This window comes from Cavia porcellus, unplaced genomic scaffold, assembly GCF_034190915.1.
Source record: "Cavia porcellus strain 051 isolate PalLab524CR breed Dunkin Hartley unplaced genomic scaffold, mCavPor4.1 scaffold_8, whole genome shotgun sequence".
NCBI lineage: Eukaryota > Metazoa > Chordata > Mammalia > Rodentia > Caviidae > Cavia > Cavia porcellus.
Window position 1 is genome coordinate 62,903,708 of NW_026947491.1, and position 18,435 is coordinate 62,922,142.

General features: G+C 39.0%; 1 long non-coding RNA gene across 8 annotated transcripts in view; it reads right to left on the reverse strand.

The window, feature by feature from the left end:
- LOC111758592 (uncharacterized) overlaps positions 1 to 18,435 on the reverse strand; it is a 272,253-nt gene that overhangs the window by 36,930 nt on the left and 216,888 nt on the right. For all 8 annotated transcript variants that reach the window (XR_010049374.1, XR_010049371.1, XR_010049372.1 and 5 more), the window contains one exon: positions 6,010 to 6,163. This is a non-coding gene — a long non-coding RNA (uncharacterized LOC111758592). The remainder of the gene's footprint in view (positions 1 to 6,009; positions 6,164 to 18,435) is intronic.

Sequence of the window (18,435 nt, forward strand, 5' to 3'; positions counted from 1 at the left end):
TAGTCAAGAAACCATAAAGGCACAACACATATCTATAATAAAAGTCATTACAAGGACTTGCTGAAAACCATAATCTTGTACATGGGCCAATACAATGTGACACAAATATACTTCTGCAAAAACATCTGCTCAGCAACTGCCTATTCGACTCTGGACTCATGCCACCCTTTCTACTGATCCTTAAAGCCAAAGATAGTTGTCTCTGAACAACTTACAATACCCTCCTGATTTTAGTTTTAAAATGTTCCCCTTTGCTTCACCTCTCTGGATATGTCTATGATCTGTCATAGGACACATACCCCAGATTATAATCCCCTGTTTATTGCTGAATCAAGTCATGTCTTCTTAGAGGTCCTACTTCCTCCCCCTCAATGTTGTGTCAGGCAAACAACCTGCATAATTTAAAGCCCAGTGAGATCTTTGAATGCCCACCCACACCTGGGAAAGGTGCTGATGGTACCCCTGATTGGGAGCTTCTTGGTCTGCATGACTCCCAGAGAGGAAGGTATCAGGACCTGCCTGTGCCCCCCAGGGCTATTTAGGCTCAAATTAAACAATCCAAATGTGACTCTAGTTTTGCATAATTCCTCTGTTAATGCAGTAAATGACTGTCTTATCCATGACATAGATAAAAGCAGCTTTGTGTGGATGAACTAAAAGAGAACAATAATCCAGCTCTTATTCAAGAAACACCTCACACACCTGGAATTCTTTTTCCTTTCTTTCAGTTTATTCTTCAAGACTTGAAATGTTGTTTCAACTCTGAGCAAAGCTCTACTGTGTCCCCATTCTTTTTGGATACAGAACCACCATTCTTGGTCTCTTCTGCCCACTAGCCTCTTTGTGTAGCTGTCTTCCATTTACAACACTGTATGTCATTCACTTTGTTTGTGTATCTGCTTCTCTGGTCACAGGTAACAGAGGTCCCTCCTTACTCATTTGCCATCAGGGTGCTGAGTAGACAGGCGATGCTTATGACATTAGTTGAATGGAATCAAGCTAATAATGAGCTGGAGACTTCCGGTCTCTGCTTAATTCTAGCCCACTGACTTTCTTATTGCTGCTTATTTTGTTTTTCTATATTGAGTACAAAAGCAGTAATTGAAAGCATTCTGCATGTAAAAATTCAAGCGAAACTGTGTAAGGTAAAAGGGGATAAAGTCTGCGTGGGTTCCTCCTCATTTGGGCCCCTCCCCAGAGGCTGCCACTATGATGAGTTGAGGGTGTTTTCTCCCAGAAGTTTCCTTTGCATTTCCAAATATACACACATGTAAACAAATACAGCATTTTGTTTTGTGATTCTGTACTTTCCTTGTATCACATAATGGTGTCTTGGACACTCCATGTGCATGACTGTAACTTATTGAGTTATTTTTAACTGCTACTTCACAATCCAGAAAACAAAAGAAGGTTCTGGAATTGGTTCAGATTTTTAAAAATGAACATATTAAACTTATTAGCTAGTTTACAGAGTTTGTGAGAGGACAGAAACTAGACCCTGAGGCTGCCTACACAGTAACAATCCCAGCTGAGTCGTAGAATGAAGAAACAAAAGATAGGCAGCAAGGAGATACTCGTAGTTTTAAAATTATACTTTTAAGAAAAACTGTAGCTTCTAGACCCAAAAGCTACTCAAGCCTTTTTTCTCTTCCAGGAAACTTATTCCAAAAAATAAAGAAAAGAATGAAAAAGAGGGGAGGAGCTAAAGATGGCGGATAGATAAGCAGCAGAATACAGAGGCTCCTTGAGACAGACAGCTCAGATGCCAGAATAAAACATTGTGGGGAGGTCCAGACAGAGGGAGATGGATCCTCTAGACCTAGGAAGAAACTAAAGGGAAAAGAATCAGTCAAACGTGCAGTCTCTGGGCTACCACTGGAGCAGCCAAGATTAGCAGTCACAGTGCTCTCACCACAGTGCTCAAACTTGCACTCCTGCCGCTGCAACCAAGCTGCCTGAACTCCTGCAGCTGCAAATCGCTGGAACTGCAGTCGTGCTGAGATCAAAGGCCTGAGAGCCCAATGGAGAATGGAGCCGGCAGGGACCCTGCATTGACCCACAGTGAGTGCTGGGAATCAGACCCTCCCACAGGAAAGGGGCCACCAACTGGACGACATGTTGGAATCAGGCAGAACTGGCAGAAACAAGGAACAGCAGTGACCTCAGTCAGTTGTTTCCTTCCCAGACCAGATTGGTGGGATCTACTTGGCCTGGGTCAGGCCCCTGGCTGGGATCCACTAAGTCACCCCAAACCAATTCTGCACTTGCTGCGCACACTAACACACTGAAGGACACCACAAGTTGACTGACCCGGATGGGAGAGGCCAGCATATGCTGCCTCTGTTTGCACCTCAGAACCAATAGCAAATTGGAGAGGACAGAAATCCTTAACCAGCATGCTTCAGAAGAACCATAACCAACAAGGAAAGAGGTTGGGACCACCTGGATATACCTCTATGGAAGAATCCAAAAACATAACAAGAGAAAGAAACAAGAAAAAATCCCCAGCCCCAACCCTGAGAACATTGATCCAGGAGAGGTAAATACAAGAGAGATTGAGGATAGCAAACATGCAATATCAGACGTGGAATCAGTGGACATAAAGAGATATCTTCAGGACCTCATAGACAAGCTCAAAAGTAAAATATTTAACCAAGTAAAACAAGGTATAAGAAGATTATTAAAAGAACTGCTAAGCACCTCTCAAGAAAACACAGATGGAAGAATGGAGGAACACACAAAAAAGGATGAAGAATATAAAGAAAATATAAAGAAAACCTAGAATACATGAAGCAAGTTCAAAGAGATTACCAGGAAATAAAAAACTCCATTAAAAGCTGGCAAAACTGCTTGAAAGAAACTAAAGATAGAGTATCAAAACTTGAAGACAGGTTTGCAATGTGTGATCATGAAAGGAAAAATTTCTTAAAAATAACAAGGAAATAGGCAGCAATAATACAAAAGCTAGAAGACAACAAGAGAATCTATAACTTAAGAATAAAGAATGTGAATGAAGAAGCAGGAGTAAAAACAAAGAAAATACAAAAGCTAGTCACAGAAATAATTAAGGAAAACTTCCTAAGCATAGGAAAAGGAAATGATATTCAGATGTATGAGGCATACAGAACTCCAGCCATCTACAACCAAAACAGAGCTACACCCAGACATATAATAATCAAGATCCTAGAAATTCAATATAAGAACAGAATATTAAAAGCCATCAGAGAAAAAGAAACAGATCACCTATAAAGGAAAACCCATCAAAATCACGGTAACTTCAAATCAAGAAGAGCTTGGAGTGAAGTATTCCAAGCCCTGAAAAAAAAAAACAAAACTCCAACCCAGATTGAGGTACCCTGAAAAACTGTCTCTAGAAATTAATGGAGAAATAAAGCTTCCAAGACAAAGAGGAACTGGAGAAATTCACAACCACCAATCCAAACCGACAGAGAATACTAAAGGACATTCTAGAGAGAGAAAAAAGTACCAGGATTTCAGGAACAGTGGCAGAGAGGCCTCAATGAATGGAGCAGAAAATGGAATGAAAGACAAAAGCAGACACCTAATGGCATAAAAATAGCATAGCAGAAATGAGGCAGAAGGTTGGCTATAATCTCTAATATAGATGGGTTTGATAGACTAAAAAAAAAAGAAGAAAAGGAACGAAACACAGGCAGAATAGATCAGGAGATAGGGTCCACCGAGATGCTCTATATAAGAAATATAATCAACCTGAAAAAGGGTTTATGGACTGAAAATCAAACATGAGAGAACAATGCTTTATATGACAGGGACCAGAGAGTAATAGGGGCAACTCGACCAGCACCTGCAGATAGGTTGGAAAGATAAGTTTTGTAGGTAAAAGAATACAACTTGAGATCAAGTCCAGGAGGGAGAAGGTTTGGAACCACTTAGATAAGTAGCAGGTTGCCCCCCGTAATCTAAAAACTTAGGAAGTTGGTGGGACCCAAAAATGCACAGTGTACCCTGTGAGAGTGAAAGGGGAGGAAAAGTCTAAAAAAAGAAGGCAGAGGATATTGTTAATAGTGTATCAGGATTTAAAACCCACATTACTCACATCACTCTATTTAGATAGATTATATTCTGTCCCAGTTTGTCTACTTGCACTAGATCGGAGGGCACAAACAGCTGTCCCAAAAATAGCAGGATATAATATGGTATTCATCCTTAATTTCCTATTAACTTAATCTGAAGTCCTGTATAGCTTATACTGTTTTACCATGACTAATTTTAGTTGAATCTGGTTTGTTAGATTGCTGTTTGGTAGTGACAGATTTTATTCAAATCTGTCATGATGATAGTATCAAGTCTGAGAGTATAGGCAACTACACTGAAGATGACCAGATTGTTTAGGATACCCATTCTAGTTTGATTATTACCTGTTTTTGAAGTTTTGCATTATCTACAATGTTTTGTTTTTATTGTTATGTACTGATATATTCAATTATACTATGGTTGATGATATAGACAATTCTATTGAAGATAACAAGAAACAACACAGTAACCATTATAGAACACTTTGTACTGTGGTTTTATATGACTTTTTTGTTTCATGTGTTTATAGGAATATGTTTTGTTTTGTCTTGCTTTATTTTGTTTCTCCCTCTAATATAGAAATGATAGAAATACATGTAGAGACTCATGCATGCGTAGAACCTGTAAACAGTTTATGAGAACTGATCTTATAATGCATGATGAAATGAACAACTACTTTGAAGAAAAAGAGACACTAAAGTACCCAGTGCTGATCCGATAGTGTCATGATGTGAAGTCCAGCAATAGTATTATTCTGTGTTCAGAGTGATTTTAGCCTGCTTTGTTTTATTTAATCTTAACATACATGAAGATAAGGATAAATGCATGTATGTTTAAGAGTATAGGATTGATAACCATATTACTAAGTTTTTGTTGGATCATTGAACACAATTGTTTGCAGTCTCACTGTTTGAATGCTCACTTTGTATGCTTCACTTTTGTATCTTGAACAACTATTTGTAAGAGGACAATATGTAATCATCAACTAGTGATTTCTTACTGTTTATTTTTTCTTTGAAATTATGTATTATTTCTACCCTTTTTCTGTTTTTTTTTTCTTTCTTTAAATAAAAATTTAAAAAAAGAAAAACGAAAGAAAGGAAATATTATGAAGGATTTTAAACAAATATGTTAATTGGGCTCTGGGTCTGTATCTATTACCTGCAAACTGCCCTTCCTCTCACAGACCTTCCTCCCCAGAAATCAGCAGTACCGTTGGCAGCAGGACTTAACTTCACACATGTAAATGGCTTGCATCACCACAGCCAGCCCCTCGGGGCCCCTGCAGACAGGTGGAAGAGCCTCCATCTTGAAGAGACGGCCAAGACCATTTCAGCACACCTAGCTCCAGTTCAAAACGTGCCTCTCTCTTGAGGGCTTGTACTTTATTTTCTCCAAGTGTGTACTTTAAATTCTGCCTGATAAACTTCTCTGTGCCTCTCACTGTTACATCCTGAAAATTATTTTTCTGTGATGGGCATCAGTGGACCTACACTTACCTGTGTGTGTAGTGGGGGTGAGTTGAGGGCCCCACGACCTCTTCAGAGGAATCTCCTCAGACCCTGTCTGGTGACATGAATCACCACACATGCATCTGTATTTGGAATAGGAGCTTCCAGAGTGAAGACCCCACTGTCACCACTCCCTAGTCACAGAATGCTGAAGTTCCAGGGCCTCTCCACTGCCACACTGAAGGACTAGAAGCCTCTGCCTACACTCGCAAGGCCTGTTCCTGCGGCCTTACTGTCAATGTCACAATCACTTTTCCATCTTTAAGGGGACAGAAAGTAGGAAGACCTTTAGGAGAAGCTCAGATCTTGGGTTGCCCACATGAGCCATGGAAATGTAGGGTATATGTATATATCAACAACCACCAGTTAACCATTAGATGGTAAAATAGATTTCATTTACAATGACAAAACTGTGAAATAAGCAAGAAAAAGAGCCACTCACTTTAATTAGAATCCTGGCTTCTGGTACCAGGTCCCGGAGAGAGGCAGAGAGAGGTCAAATCGGTGCAGCAAAGTTCGTCCTCCAATGTGCCAGGGAAGGTGAAATGCAATTCTACTTCCACATCTCTCACAGCCACTAAAATTTCTTGACAGAACTGTAATTAAAATGACAGGTGTGCTCTTGAATTAATTAAGTCTTCACTTTTATGGAGGCTATCCTGCAACATGGAACTTTTCAGTCTACTTATGCTGAGTATCCCTCTACTAACCACGCCATAACACACACACACACACACACACACAGAGAGAGAGAGAGAGAGAGAGAGAGAGAGAGAGAGAGAGAGAGAGAGAGGCTGGTATATGACTTCTAATATGACAGTAAGAATAAAAGCTCACTTTTATGAAGTATTTTTGATGAATTTCTATTACATTGTATTTGCAGTGACTTTTTTTTTGTTATTTTGCTGTCTTTTGTTTTCTTTGTTCTATTCTTTTCTTAGATAGAGTTTCTTCACATCTCAGGTTAGCCTGGAACTTGCTAGGTAGCTTAGGCTGGCCTCGAATTCACTGCTTTAGTTTCCTGAGTACTAGGATTACAGGTGTGAGCCACCACACCTGGCTTATATTTTCTGAATTTAAACTCAAATGTACGTTTTGAATTTTTAAAAATTAGAAGTGTTTTTCTTTTGAAATCATAAGTTTTCCTCTAACTGAAGCTTGGTATGGATGTGCTTTTGTTTTTGCTTTTTTTAGTGTGTTTTGCTGTGATACACATACTTTCAGTCACATTGATTTAAAAAAATCTGTTCCAGTCTGGGAGTGCACTTTGGGCAAGTTCTTGGACTCATCGAGTTTCTTGGAGACAATGTAAGAAGAGGTTAGAGGGAGGATAAGAAAGTTGAGAGTCAGGTGTGTTGGATGGCATGTGTAATTCCAGCACTCTGTGAGACTGAGGCAGGAAGACCACAGGCTTGGATCCAGCCTGGGAAACTTCTCCTTCAAGATAAAAAACAGAAATAAGGGCTGAGAATGTAGCTTAGTGGGAGGTTCAAAACTGAGTGGGTGGGTGGGGTCTGGAGAGTGTGTTGAGCCACAATATGAGAAAGCATGATATTATTTTGGGGAAGGTAAACCAAGCTGTCCAGATGCAAATAACATTCCTTTAGGTTGAGCTCCTGGAGTCTGGATACCTGTATTGCTATTGTACCTTTGGTCTCTCTGCTGGCTATCCCAGCACTTTGTATAACAGCAACACCAAGTACTAACAACAGCTACTGCAACAGCAGGTGACATTTACCAAGGTAAATTCTGTGTGGCATTGGGCTGGGTAGAGGCACTCTCTCATTTTAAACCTGAAATTCTTCTTTGTGTAGGTATTATCTGTATTTGGTAGTTTAGTTAAAATTCTGAACCTGTGCTGATTTTCTTCCTACAAAGCCCTCCATAGAGGGTCTCCCTTTCTGTAGATGCATGAAATTACGCACTTAGATGTTGTATTTGACAAAAACCTTCAAGGCTTGTTAAGATGCAGACACATTGAGGGGGAATGTGACAATCGTGTTCCTCAGTGCAAATGGTTTTATCAGATCTCCTGAAGATGGGGTTTGATAAGAGGGAAGACAGAGGCGTTGAGGTCTAAAGAGTCCCTCACTAACTGGCAGAGAGATCGCTGCTGAAAAAAATTTGGGGTTGAGGATAAAGAAACATATTTTTGTCAGAGATTCTTAACCAAATAACCAAATCCACAAACAGAAACAAGATGGGAGAATGGGCAGGGACCAGAAAGTTACCTGGGAGGTTAGAGCGGCCAGCTTTGAGACACTGTGGAAGAAGCCACCACAGGAGGCAGAAGGTACAGGGATGGCGACACTGGCAGCTATTGTATAAACTTGAAGACACACTGTGTGCACACAATTACACACCCATCTCCAAGGCACCAGCCTAGCAGGGCCTGCCCTGATCAGAGGCCTCCTTCCCTCAGCTCCTTAGGTGCCCAGACCCTCATTCCTGCTCATGGAACTTGATTGTCTTCTCTGGTACTCCTACCTCCTTTCCACCGCACCATATAGCCAGCCTGTGAACAGGTTTGTGTGGTGTGCCAAATCCAGAGGACCTCTATTTGCACATGCACTAGGCCACCCGCAGGTGTCTGATCTGCCTGAGGAGGGAAGCCAACCGAAGCAAGTTCCCACATGAGTCACAGTGGGGAGCAGGCTCCCCTTGCTCAACGCTGCACCTGGGAGGCCAATTACTTGGGAGGAGAGGCTCCTCGCCCACGCTTCCCACGATGGAGACCTGCGCGGCCTGCGGGGCCACGGACTCAGTGCGAAGGCTACACAGTGAGGTCTGAGGGAAGGGACTGCTCACCCTCTGCTACAAACAGAGGACACTGCATCACAGATTTTAATTTTTTAAAGAAGAGAATTCGGACATTTCTTACTGAGAAACATAATTACATTGTCCTTTTTTTATAATGGTAAAAGTATTAATTTGTAAATGAAAACAATTAAAATATACCATACTGTTAAAACTCCTGTTTGGGTGTTAAATTTTTTTAAAATATAGCCTCTTCCAGAAGAACAGAAGGCACTGTGGGTAACTTCACTTTCCACTTTAAAATTAAGAAAGCAAAAGAGATAGGTTGTTTGTTAACTATTCTTACCACACAGTAGTTAGCGTCTTCACTTTCAAGTACAACAGTTATTATTTTTCTCTTCACACCTGCAGAATCACCAGTTGTCCTCACTGCCCACCCTCCTGCCCTGTTCTCCTCTTGTGCCTGTGTTTGTCTCACTTTCTCACATTCTCCGTAATCATTCAGGTTTAGAATTTTTCAGGGGCCTCTGGGTCCTCCAGTGTGAGTCCCCACCCCACAGGCCATCTCCTCACTCTAATTCCCTGTCCTCCTCCCTCTTTTCCAGAGGCCCAGGGACCTTTCTTCTCCAGGGCCTAGAGCTGAGGTATAGGTGGGCAAGTTGTTTAATTTGGATTTTACTGTTTGTTTCTGACAGCTGAATAATTCCACAGTGTGCAAAAGCAATTTTGCCCACTCTTTAGAAGCTATTACATCCCTCTCAAGAGCAGCAGCAGCACACACCGCCTCCTGGAAGGCGCTGCAGGAGCTGTGAGGGAGAACGAGCTTCCTACCATGGAGAAGGGCGACCCAGGGGCAGCTGGCAGCTCAGGTGGGCTGGGAGCGAAGGCCTGGGGAGAGCCTTGGGGCACCGCACAGCTTCACATCTGAGGGAGATTTATGGCAGTATTTTTAAAAAGCTAAACACCTATGTTTTAAGTAACAGCTGAGAATATAGCTGAACTAGACAGATTAAAACAACCTGGGGGAGCCTTAAGTAAAAGAAGATAAATAATACAGTATTTTAAATCTCAAAAAAAAAGAGGAAATGTTAAATGAAACCAGTGAACACACAAATGTTAGTTTCCCAGTTTTCCTAATTTTAAAGTGGACTTTGAAGCTAGCCCAAGTGCATGGGTCCTCACAGAAGGGGTTTTTTTGTATAGAAAAGCAAACAACTGTTCAAATGAGATTTCAAAAGTGTGATGGGCTATAATTGCTACATTGAACAGGATGAAACCTGAACAACCACAATAAGAAATGAAAATAAACAGTAAAAATAAACAAGCAGGTTGAAGAAGAAACAGTCTCACAACCTTGTACCGCAAATGTCAGGATACACTTGAAGTCACTTATCGTACCAAGAATGAGGAAAATCTCAACATGAAGTAGAAAAGGCAGCCTACAAATGCTGGCAAGGAGCTGAAACCCGGGCTGGAATTATCTGACAGGATTTAAAGCAGGCACCATAAAGATGTTTAGCAACCAGGTATGTGCATATTTGAAAGAAATAAAAAGTATAAAATCTGGGAATAGACACAGGAAATATAAAAGAGAAAAATATGAAAGCTTCAGAACTGAAAAATACATTTTTAAAAAATTCCTCCCATTAACAATGGATGGGCAAATTGTGGTGATGCACACCTATAATTCCAGTGTTCAAGTGACCAAAGCAGAAGAGTCACCATGAGATCAAGGTCAGCCTGGGCTTCACAGTGAATTCAAAGCCAGCCTGAAATACACAGTGAACACTATCTCAGAGAGAGAGAGAGAGAGAGAGAGAGAGAGAGAGAGAGAGAGAGAGAGAGAGAAACAGAACAACCAGTTGTCAAAAGAGGAAATAAAAATGGGCCAGTAAAAAGATGAAAAAATGCTCAGCATCACTAAACATGAGAGAATTACAAATCGAAAATCACCATGAGACATTATATCACCCCAGCTGGAATGGTTGTTAAGAAAAAAGACAAAAAAATTGCTGGCAAGGATTAAGCTAAAGAGAAACTCTGAGATGCTGTTAATGGGAATGTAAATTAATATAGTCATTATTGTAAGCAATGTGGAAATTCATTTAAAAACTATAAATAGAACCATTGTATGATCCAGCAATCCCACTATTGGATATATATCTAAAGAAATTGAAATTAATATGTTAAACAGAAATTTCCTTTCTATATTTTATTGCACAATAGCCAAAATATGGAAGCAGCCATCAATGGATGAATGAATAAATAAAATGGAATATTATCCAGCCATTAAAATGAGTGAAATTTTTATAAGGTGGTGAAGTACTAGGTTGTTGAAACAGTCATGCTGTGACCTCTATTGTTATATTGTTATGTCCTGTTTTATCTCAATCTCCCCCTTATTGTTTCAAAAAAAATTATTTAGTCATTTCTTGTTTGTCTTAATTAAAGAAAAAATTCAAAAAAATTAGGATATATAAATAGTAACTCTTTTCGATTTCCTATTAACTTGTTTTGAAGTCCTGTAGTACTCCCACGATCTTGTTTTGACTGATTAGACTCTGTTCCATTCTATATGATAGTATCAAGTTTGAAGAAATAGGCAACTACTTTGAAGACAATAAGATTCACTAAGATACCCATTCTGGTTTGACTATTGTCTTCTCTGGAAGTCCTGTAATGTTTACAATGCCTAAGTTTTATTGGTCTTGTTCTCTACTGTTTTGTTCAACTTTATAATATCTAATAAGATAGACAATTCTTTTTAAGGAAACAAGGGACAACGTTGATAACCATTGTTGATAAACTTGTACTCTGTTCTACACCATGTGCTATGTCTATCCTTGGTATTGACTGACAGCTTTGTTTTGCCATATTTGACTGTGTTCTTCCCCCCCCCCAAAGAAAGTAATAAGCGCTAAGGAGTAATAAAATCCAAGATGTGTAAATTTTGTTGTAAAAAAGAGAGGGAAAAAAAAAAAGAAAAAGAGCTCTAACGGATATAACAGCAAGTGTGTTTGGGGGTGTTAAATAGCTGACTTTATCAATGTTTTTGGAACATTGAACACAGCTGTTTGCAGTCTCCCTGTTTGAATGTCCACCTTGTGTTCTTTGATACTGTGATTTGAGGAACTATTTTCAAAAAGATAGTGTGTAATCTACTAGCAGGTGATTTCTTACTGTTATGTTTTTTTGTTTTGTTTTGTTTTGTAGTTCTGTATTGCGTGTACCCTTACGCCGCTTTGGTTTGTTTTGTGTTTTTCTCTTTTTCCTCTTAAATAAAAAAAAAAAAAGAGTGAAATTTGTCATGTGCAGAAATAGAGGAGAAATTTGTTTTAAGTAAAATAAATCAGGCAAAGAAAAACAAATACTGCATGCTCTCAATATATGTGGAAGTTACGATACTGATCTCAAAAATGTAAAGAGTAGGATAGTGATTACCAGAGCCTGGGAAGAGTCGCAGGGGTTAAGGCGTGGCGTGGGGGGTGGTTTGACAGGTACAGAGTGCAGTTGAATAGAAGTAACTTGTAATATTCTCTAGCACAGTAGGAAAACAATAGTTGATAACAAATTTCAAAATAGCTAATAAAGACGATTTTCAATATTTTATACAAAAATAATTTTTACACAAAGATGATATCTATCTAAAGTTACAGATATGCTATTATCTTAAAAAATGAAATTTAAATTGAAAAAAAAAATATATATATATATTTTATTACTCCTTAGTTATTATTACTTTTTTGGGGGGGGAGAGAATAAAGTCAAATATGGCAAAACAAAGCTGTCAGTCAAAACCAAGGATAGACATAGCACATGATGTAGAACAGAGTACAAGGTTATTAACAATGGTTATCAACGTTGTCTCTTGTTTCCTTAAAAAGAATTGTCTATCTCATTAGGTATTATAAAGTTGGACAAAACAGTAGAGAACAAGACCAATAAAACTTAGGCATTGTAAACATTACAGGACTTCCAAAGGAGACAATAGTCAAACCAGAATGGGCATCTTTGTGAATCTTATTGCCTTCAAAGTAGTTGCCTATACCCTCAGACTTGATACTATCGCACAGAATGGAACAGAGTCTAATCAGTCAAAACAAGATCGTGGGAGTATTACAGGACTTCAAAACAAGTTAATAGGAAATCAAAAAGAGTTACTATTATATATCCTAATTTTTTAAATTTTTCCCTTAATTAAAATAAACGTAAGAAATAACTAAATAATTTTTTAAAGAATAGTAGTTACAATAGTGTCTGTCTTTTTCCTTGAAATATTTGTATAAAACTTCATATACTATAGCTTCAAATATTTCCATATCAAGAAGCCCAGAATAAAGTCTTTCTAATTAATAAGTGAAAATTTTATAAGGCTTCAAGGCCACCTAATGGGGAATCATGATTACCACATATTTTTATATATTTGAATCATTACTTACATTAGGGAAACTATTCGGTATTCATACATGCGAGATTGATTTATTTCACTTATGAGTATGGTCTCAAGCTGCGCCCATTTATTGATAAATATCTCAATGTGATCCTTCTTTATAGCTGAATAATACACCATTGTATAGAAATACCACAGCTTTTTTATCCATTCCTCAGTTGATGGACACTTGGGTTGTTTCCAAGATCTGGCGATTACAAATTGTGCTGCTATAAACATAGGTGCACATATATCACTGTGGTATGATGCTTTCAGTTCTTCTGGGAATATGCCTAGAAGTGGAATAGCTGGAATAAATGGGATTTCCAATCCCAACTTTTTGAGAAATCTCCAGACAGACCTCCACAAAGGCTGTACCAGTCTACACTCCCACCAACAGTGCAGGAGAGTTCCTTTTTCCCCACAGCCTCTCCAGCATTTGTCGTTGTTGGTTTTCTTGATCCTGGCCATTCTTTCAGGAGTGAGATGGTATCTCAGTGTGGTTTTAATTTGCATTTCTCTAATGACCAATGATGATGAGCATTTTTTCATGTATTTATTTGCCATTTGCATTTCTTCATCTGAGAATTGCGTATTCATCTCAGATGCCCATTTTTGGATTGGATCTTTGAATTTCGGGGGTCTGAGTTTTTTTAATTCTTTATATGTTTTAGACAAGAGTCCCTTGTCTGAGAGAGAGTTCACTAAAATCTTTTCCCAGTTTGTGGGTTTTCTTTTCACTATGCTGGAGATTTCTTTTGAGATGCAGAAACTTTTTAATAAGAAGTGGTCCCAGTTATTGATTCTGGGAAGTATTTCCCGTGCGGTTTGAGTCCTGTTCATGAATTCTCTACCTACTCCTATGTCTCCAAGGTTTCTACCTAATTTGTCTTCCAATAGATTTAGTGTTTCTGTTTTAATATTCAGATCTTTGACCCATTTAGATTTTAATTTAGTACATGGTGATAGACATGGGTCTAGCTTTAGTTTTTGGCAAATGGAGAGCCAGTTTTTCCAGCACCATTTATTAAAGAGACTGTCGTTCTTCCAGTGAACCTGCTTGGCTCCTTTATCAAAGATAAGGTGGTTGAGTGTGTTTGTAGTTGTGGTTGTATCTTCTAATCTATTCCATTGATCTTCAGCTCTGTTTTGATTCCAATACCATGTTGATTTTACTACTGTTGCTTTGTAGTATAATTTCAAGTCAGGGATTGTGATGCCTCCTGCTTTGTCTTTGCTGCTTAGAATTGCCTTTGCGATTCTAGGTCTCTTCTGGTTCCAGATGAAATTTAGGAGTGATTTCTCTAGATCTATAAGGTATGTTGATGGTATTTCTATTGGGATTGCATTGAATCTGTATAACAGTTTTGGGAGAATGGCCATCTTCACAATGTTTGTTCTTCCTATCCATGAGCAAGGGATGTCTTTCCATTTTCTGAGATCATCTTCAATTTCCTTTTTCAGTGTATTATAGTTTTCACTGTATAAGTCTTTCACTTCTTTCGTAAGAGTAATTCCTAAATATTTCATTTGTTTGCTTGCTAATGTGAATAGTCCAGTTTCTCTTATTTCCCTCTCTGTAATTTTGTTGTTCGTGTATAGGAATGCTATTGATTTCTGAGTATTGATTTTGTATCCAGCCACATTACTGAATTTATTTATTGTATCTAAGAGTCTTTCAATGGAGCTTAGGGGGTCTTCTATGTAGAGTATCATGTCATCTGCAAACAATGACAACTTAACTTCTTCTTTTCCTATCTTTACCCCTTTTATTTCTCTTTCTTACCTAATTGCTCTGGCTAGTACTTCCAGTACTATATTAAATAGGAGTGGTGATAAAGGACATCCTTGTCTTGTGCCTGATTTTAAAGTAAAGGCTTTCAATTTTTGGCCATTTAGTATGATGCTGGCTGTTGGTTTGTCATAAATGGCCTTTATTATATTGAGGTAAAGACCATCTATTCCAATTTTCTGTAGAGTTTTTATCATGAATAAATGTTGGACCTTATCAAAGGCTTTTTCTGCATCTATAGAAATGATCATGTGATTCTTATTTTTGGCTTTATTGATATGGTGGATTATATTTATTGATTTGCGTATGTTGAACCATCCTTGCATTCCTGGGATGAATCTCACTTGGTCATGGTGTATAATCTTCTTGATGATTTTCTGGATCCTATTTGCCAATATTTTATTGAGGATTTTTGCATCTGTGTTCATTAGGGAGATCAGTCTATAGTTCTCTTTTTTAGTTGGGTCTTTCTCAGGTTTTGGTACTAGAGTAATATTTGCTTCTAGGAATGACTTAGGAAGGATTGCTTCCCTTTCAATTTCATTGAATAGTTTGAGGAGTGTCGGCATTAGGTCTTCTTTGTATTTCTTGTAGAATTCTGCAGTGAATCCATCTGGGCCTGGGCTCTTCTTGGTGGGTAAGGACTTAATTACATTTTCAATTTCAGTAACAGAGATTGGGTTATTCAACAGTTTTACATCCTCTTGATCTAGCTTTGGCACTTCATATGCTTCTAAGAATCTGTCTATTTCTTCTGTGTTATCAAAGTTTTGAGAGTAGAGGTTTTCGAAATAGGTGTTCATGATCTTCTGTATTTCTATTGGGTCTGTAGTGATTTCTCCTTTTTCATTTCTTATTGCATGAATTTGAGCTTTTTCTTCCCTTTTTTAAATAAGGTTGGCTAGGGGCTTATCGATTTTATTTATTCTTTCAAAGAACCAACTCTTTGATGTGTTGATTCTTTGGATTGTTTTCTTAGTCTCTACTGCATTGATTTCTGCTCTGATTTTTATATTTTCCTCTCTTCTTTTGGCTTTGGGCTTGACTTGCTCTTCTTTTTCTAGCTGTTTGAGGTGTAGCATCAAGTTATTTATTTGTATTCGTTCTGTTTTCCTGATGTGGGAACTCAGTGCAATAAATTTTCCTCTCAGGACGGCTTTCATTGCATCCCACAGATTCCGGTAAGTTGTATCTGCATTTTCATTTTCTTTTAGGTATTGTTTGATTTCTTCTTTAATTTCTTCTGTGACCCACTGATTACTCAAGAGTGTATTATTCAGTTTCCATGTGTTTGCGGGATTTTTGCAGTATCTTTTATCATTAATTTCTAATTTCAGAGCGCTATGATCCGATAACATGCAAGGAATGATTTCAGCTCTTTTGCACTTGTTTAAATATGTTTTGTGAGCTAATATATGGTCTATTTTAGAAAATGATCCATGTACTGCTGAGAAGAATGTGTATTCTGATGTTGTTGGGTGGAACATTCTGTATATGTCTATCAAACCCAATTGTTCACAGGTATGATTCAGTTCTGTTATTTCTTTGCTCATTTTCTGTCTGGTTGATCTGTCCCTTGGTGTCAGTGGTGTATTAAGGTCTCCTGTTACAATTGTGTTACTGATATTTTGAGTTTTCATTTCTGTTAATAATTGTTTTATATAACTGGGTGCTCTGGAGTTTGGTGCGTATATATTTAAGATAGTTATCTCTTCCTCTTGGAGTTTTCCCCTTACGAGTATGTAGTGACCTTCTTTATCCTTTATGGTCATTGTTGATTTAACGTTCACGTTGTCTGCAAACAGAATGGCTACTCCTGCCTTTTTTTGGATTCCTGCTGCATGAAGAATTGTTTTCCATCCTTTGACTTTCAGTCTGTGAGTATCCTTCTGGGTTAGATGGGTTTCCTGTAAACAGCATATGGTTGGATTTTGTTTCTTGATCCATTCTGCTAGTCTGTTTCTTTTGGTTGGTGCATTGAGACCATTTACATTAATGGTTATTACTGTTAAATGTTGGTTAATTGTAGGAATCTTATCTCTCTGCTGTTGCATCTTTATCTTTCTGTTCTGTTTAATTATTTGTTTTGCTTAGTGGTTTTTTCCTTTGTGTATCTAAACTGTCTTTCAATATTTTTTGCAGGGTTGGTTTGGTGTTAATGAAGTTCTTCAGCTGTTCTTTGTCATGGAAGTATCGTATTTCACCATCTATTTTAAATGATAGTTTTGCAGGATATATCAGTCTAGGCTGGAAATCATTTTGCTTTAGGATCTGGAATACTTCACTCCATGCTCTTCTTGACTTTATTGTTTGTGATGAGAAGTCTGCTGTGATTCTGATAGGTTTTCCTTTATAAGTGATCTGTCTTTTCTCTCTGACAGCTTTTAATAATCTATTCTTGTGTTGGCTTTCTGGGATGGTGATTATTATATGTCTGGGTGTAGTTTTATTTTGGTTATGACTGTTTGGAGTTCTATATGCTTCACTGATCCTGATGTCAGTTTCTGATCTCATGCTTGGGAAATTTTCAGCTATTACTCCTCTAAATATCCTCCTGACATCCTTCATGTTGTCTCCCTCTCTTTCATTAATCCCTATCATTCTTATGTTATTCTTCTTTGCATCGTCTTGCAGTTGTTGAATTGTTGTTTCCTGGTTCCTTGTTATTTTCAAAAGATCTTTCCTTTCCTGTTCACTAGCTGCAATCCTATCTTCAAGGTCTGAAATTCTATCTTCACTTTCATTAAGGCGGTTTTTACAACTTTCAGTGGAGTTTTTTATTTCCTGTATATCTCTGTGCATCTGCATTATGTATTCTGTTTGTTTCTTATATTGCTTGTCTAGGGATTCTATCTTTTTGTTTAGTTCCTCCAATTTTTTATCTGTGTTTTCTTTAGATATATTTAGAATCGCTTTCATTTCTTTTATCATTTCTTCTTTTATCTGGGATATTATTTCGAGTTTGAATTTCTTTAAAGCTTCCTGGAGTTGCTTGTCAACTTCAGTAGCTATTGTGTCTGATATATGAGGTGGATGGGATATATTTTCTTCTAAATACATTCCTCTTAGGTTTTCCTGAGATGGGCTGGAGGTTTGAGGTTGTAATTTGGTCTTTTGTTTTGTCATTTTCCTATATTTCTGTGTTTCAAGTGTTATTTGAATGCTTCCTCAGGATCTGTTGAAAATCCCCTTCTATGTTTGGAGCTACTGAGACTCTGGCACTGCGCTACCCCAAGCCATTGGGCCTTCAGAACCAATGGCCCTCCTCGGCTTGTTCAGAACTCCGCAGTTCCAGACAAGCTGGGCCTCAGGGACACTGTGCGCCCACCTGCCCCTGGGAAGATCCACAGCTCTTCAATCGCAGCCGGGTTAGGGTACTCACCACAGGCCGCAGTGCCTCAGGAGCTGTGATCCCTCCCTGCTTTCAGAGATATCCACAGTCCTCCAGACAAAGGAAGGGGCTTCTGCAGGCACTCCAGACCCGCCCAGCTCCTCCTCTGCACGCCGATGGCTAGGCGCGGCTGGGCTCGGGGGATAGTGTAGGCCCGCCCACCCGTTGGGAGCTCAGCAGACCTCCAAGTGTAGCCGGGATGGGGAGGCGGCTGTAGTGGCCTCTAACCCACTGCTCCACTTCACTGCACCCAGAAGCCTGGGGGGTCCGGAACAGTCTGAGATTTGGGCAGACTGTTCTGGGCACTCACCACAGGCCGAGGTGCCTCAGGAACCTGCGATCCCTCCCTGCTTGCAGAAATATTCAGTCCTCCAGACAAAGAAAGGGGCTTCTGCAGGCACTCCGGATCCGCCCAGCTCCTCCTCTGCATGCTGATGGCTAGGCGCGGCTGGGCTTGGGGGATAGTGTAGGCTCGCCCACCCGTTGGGAGCTCAGCAGA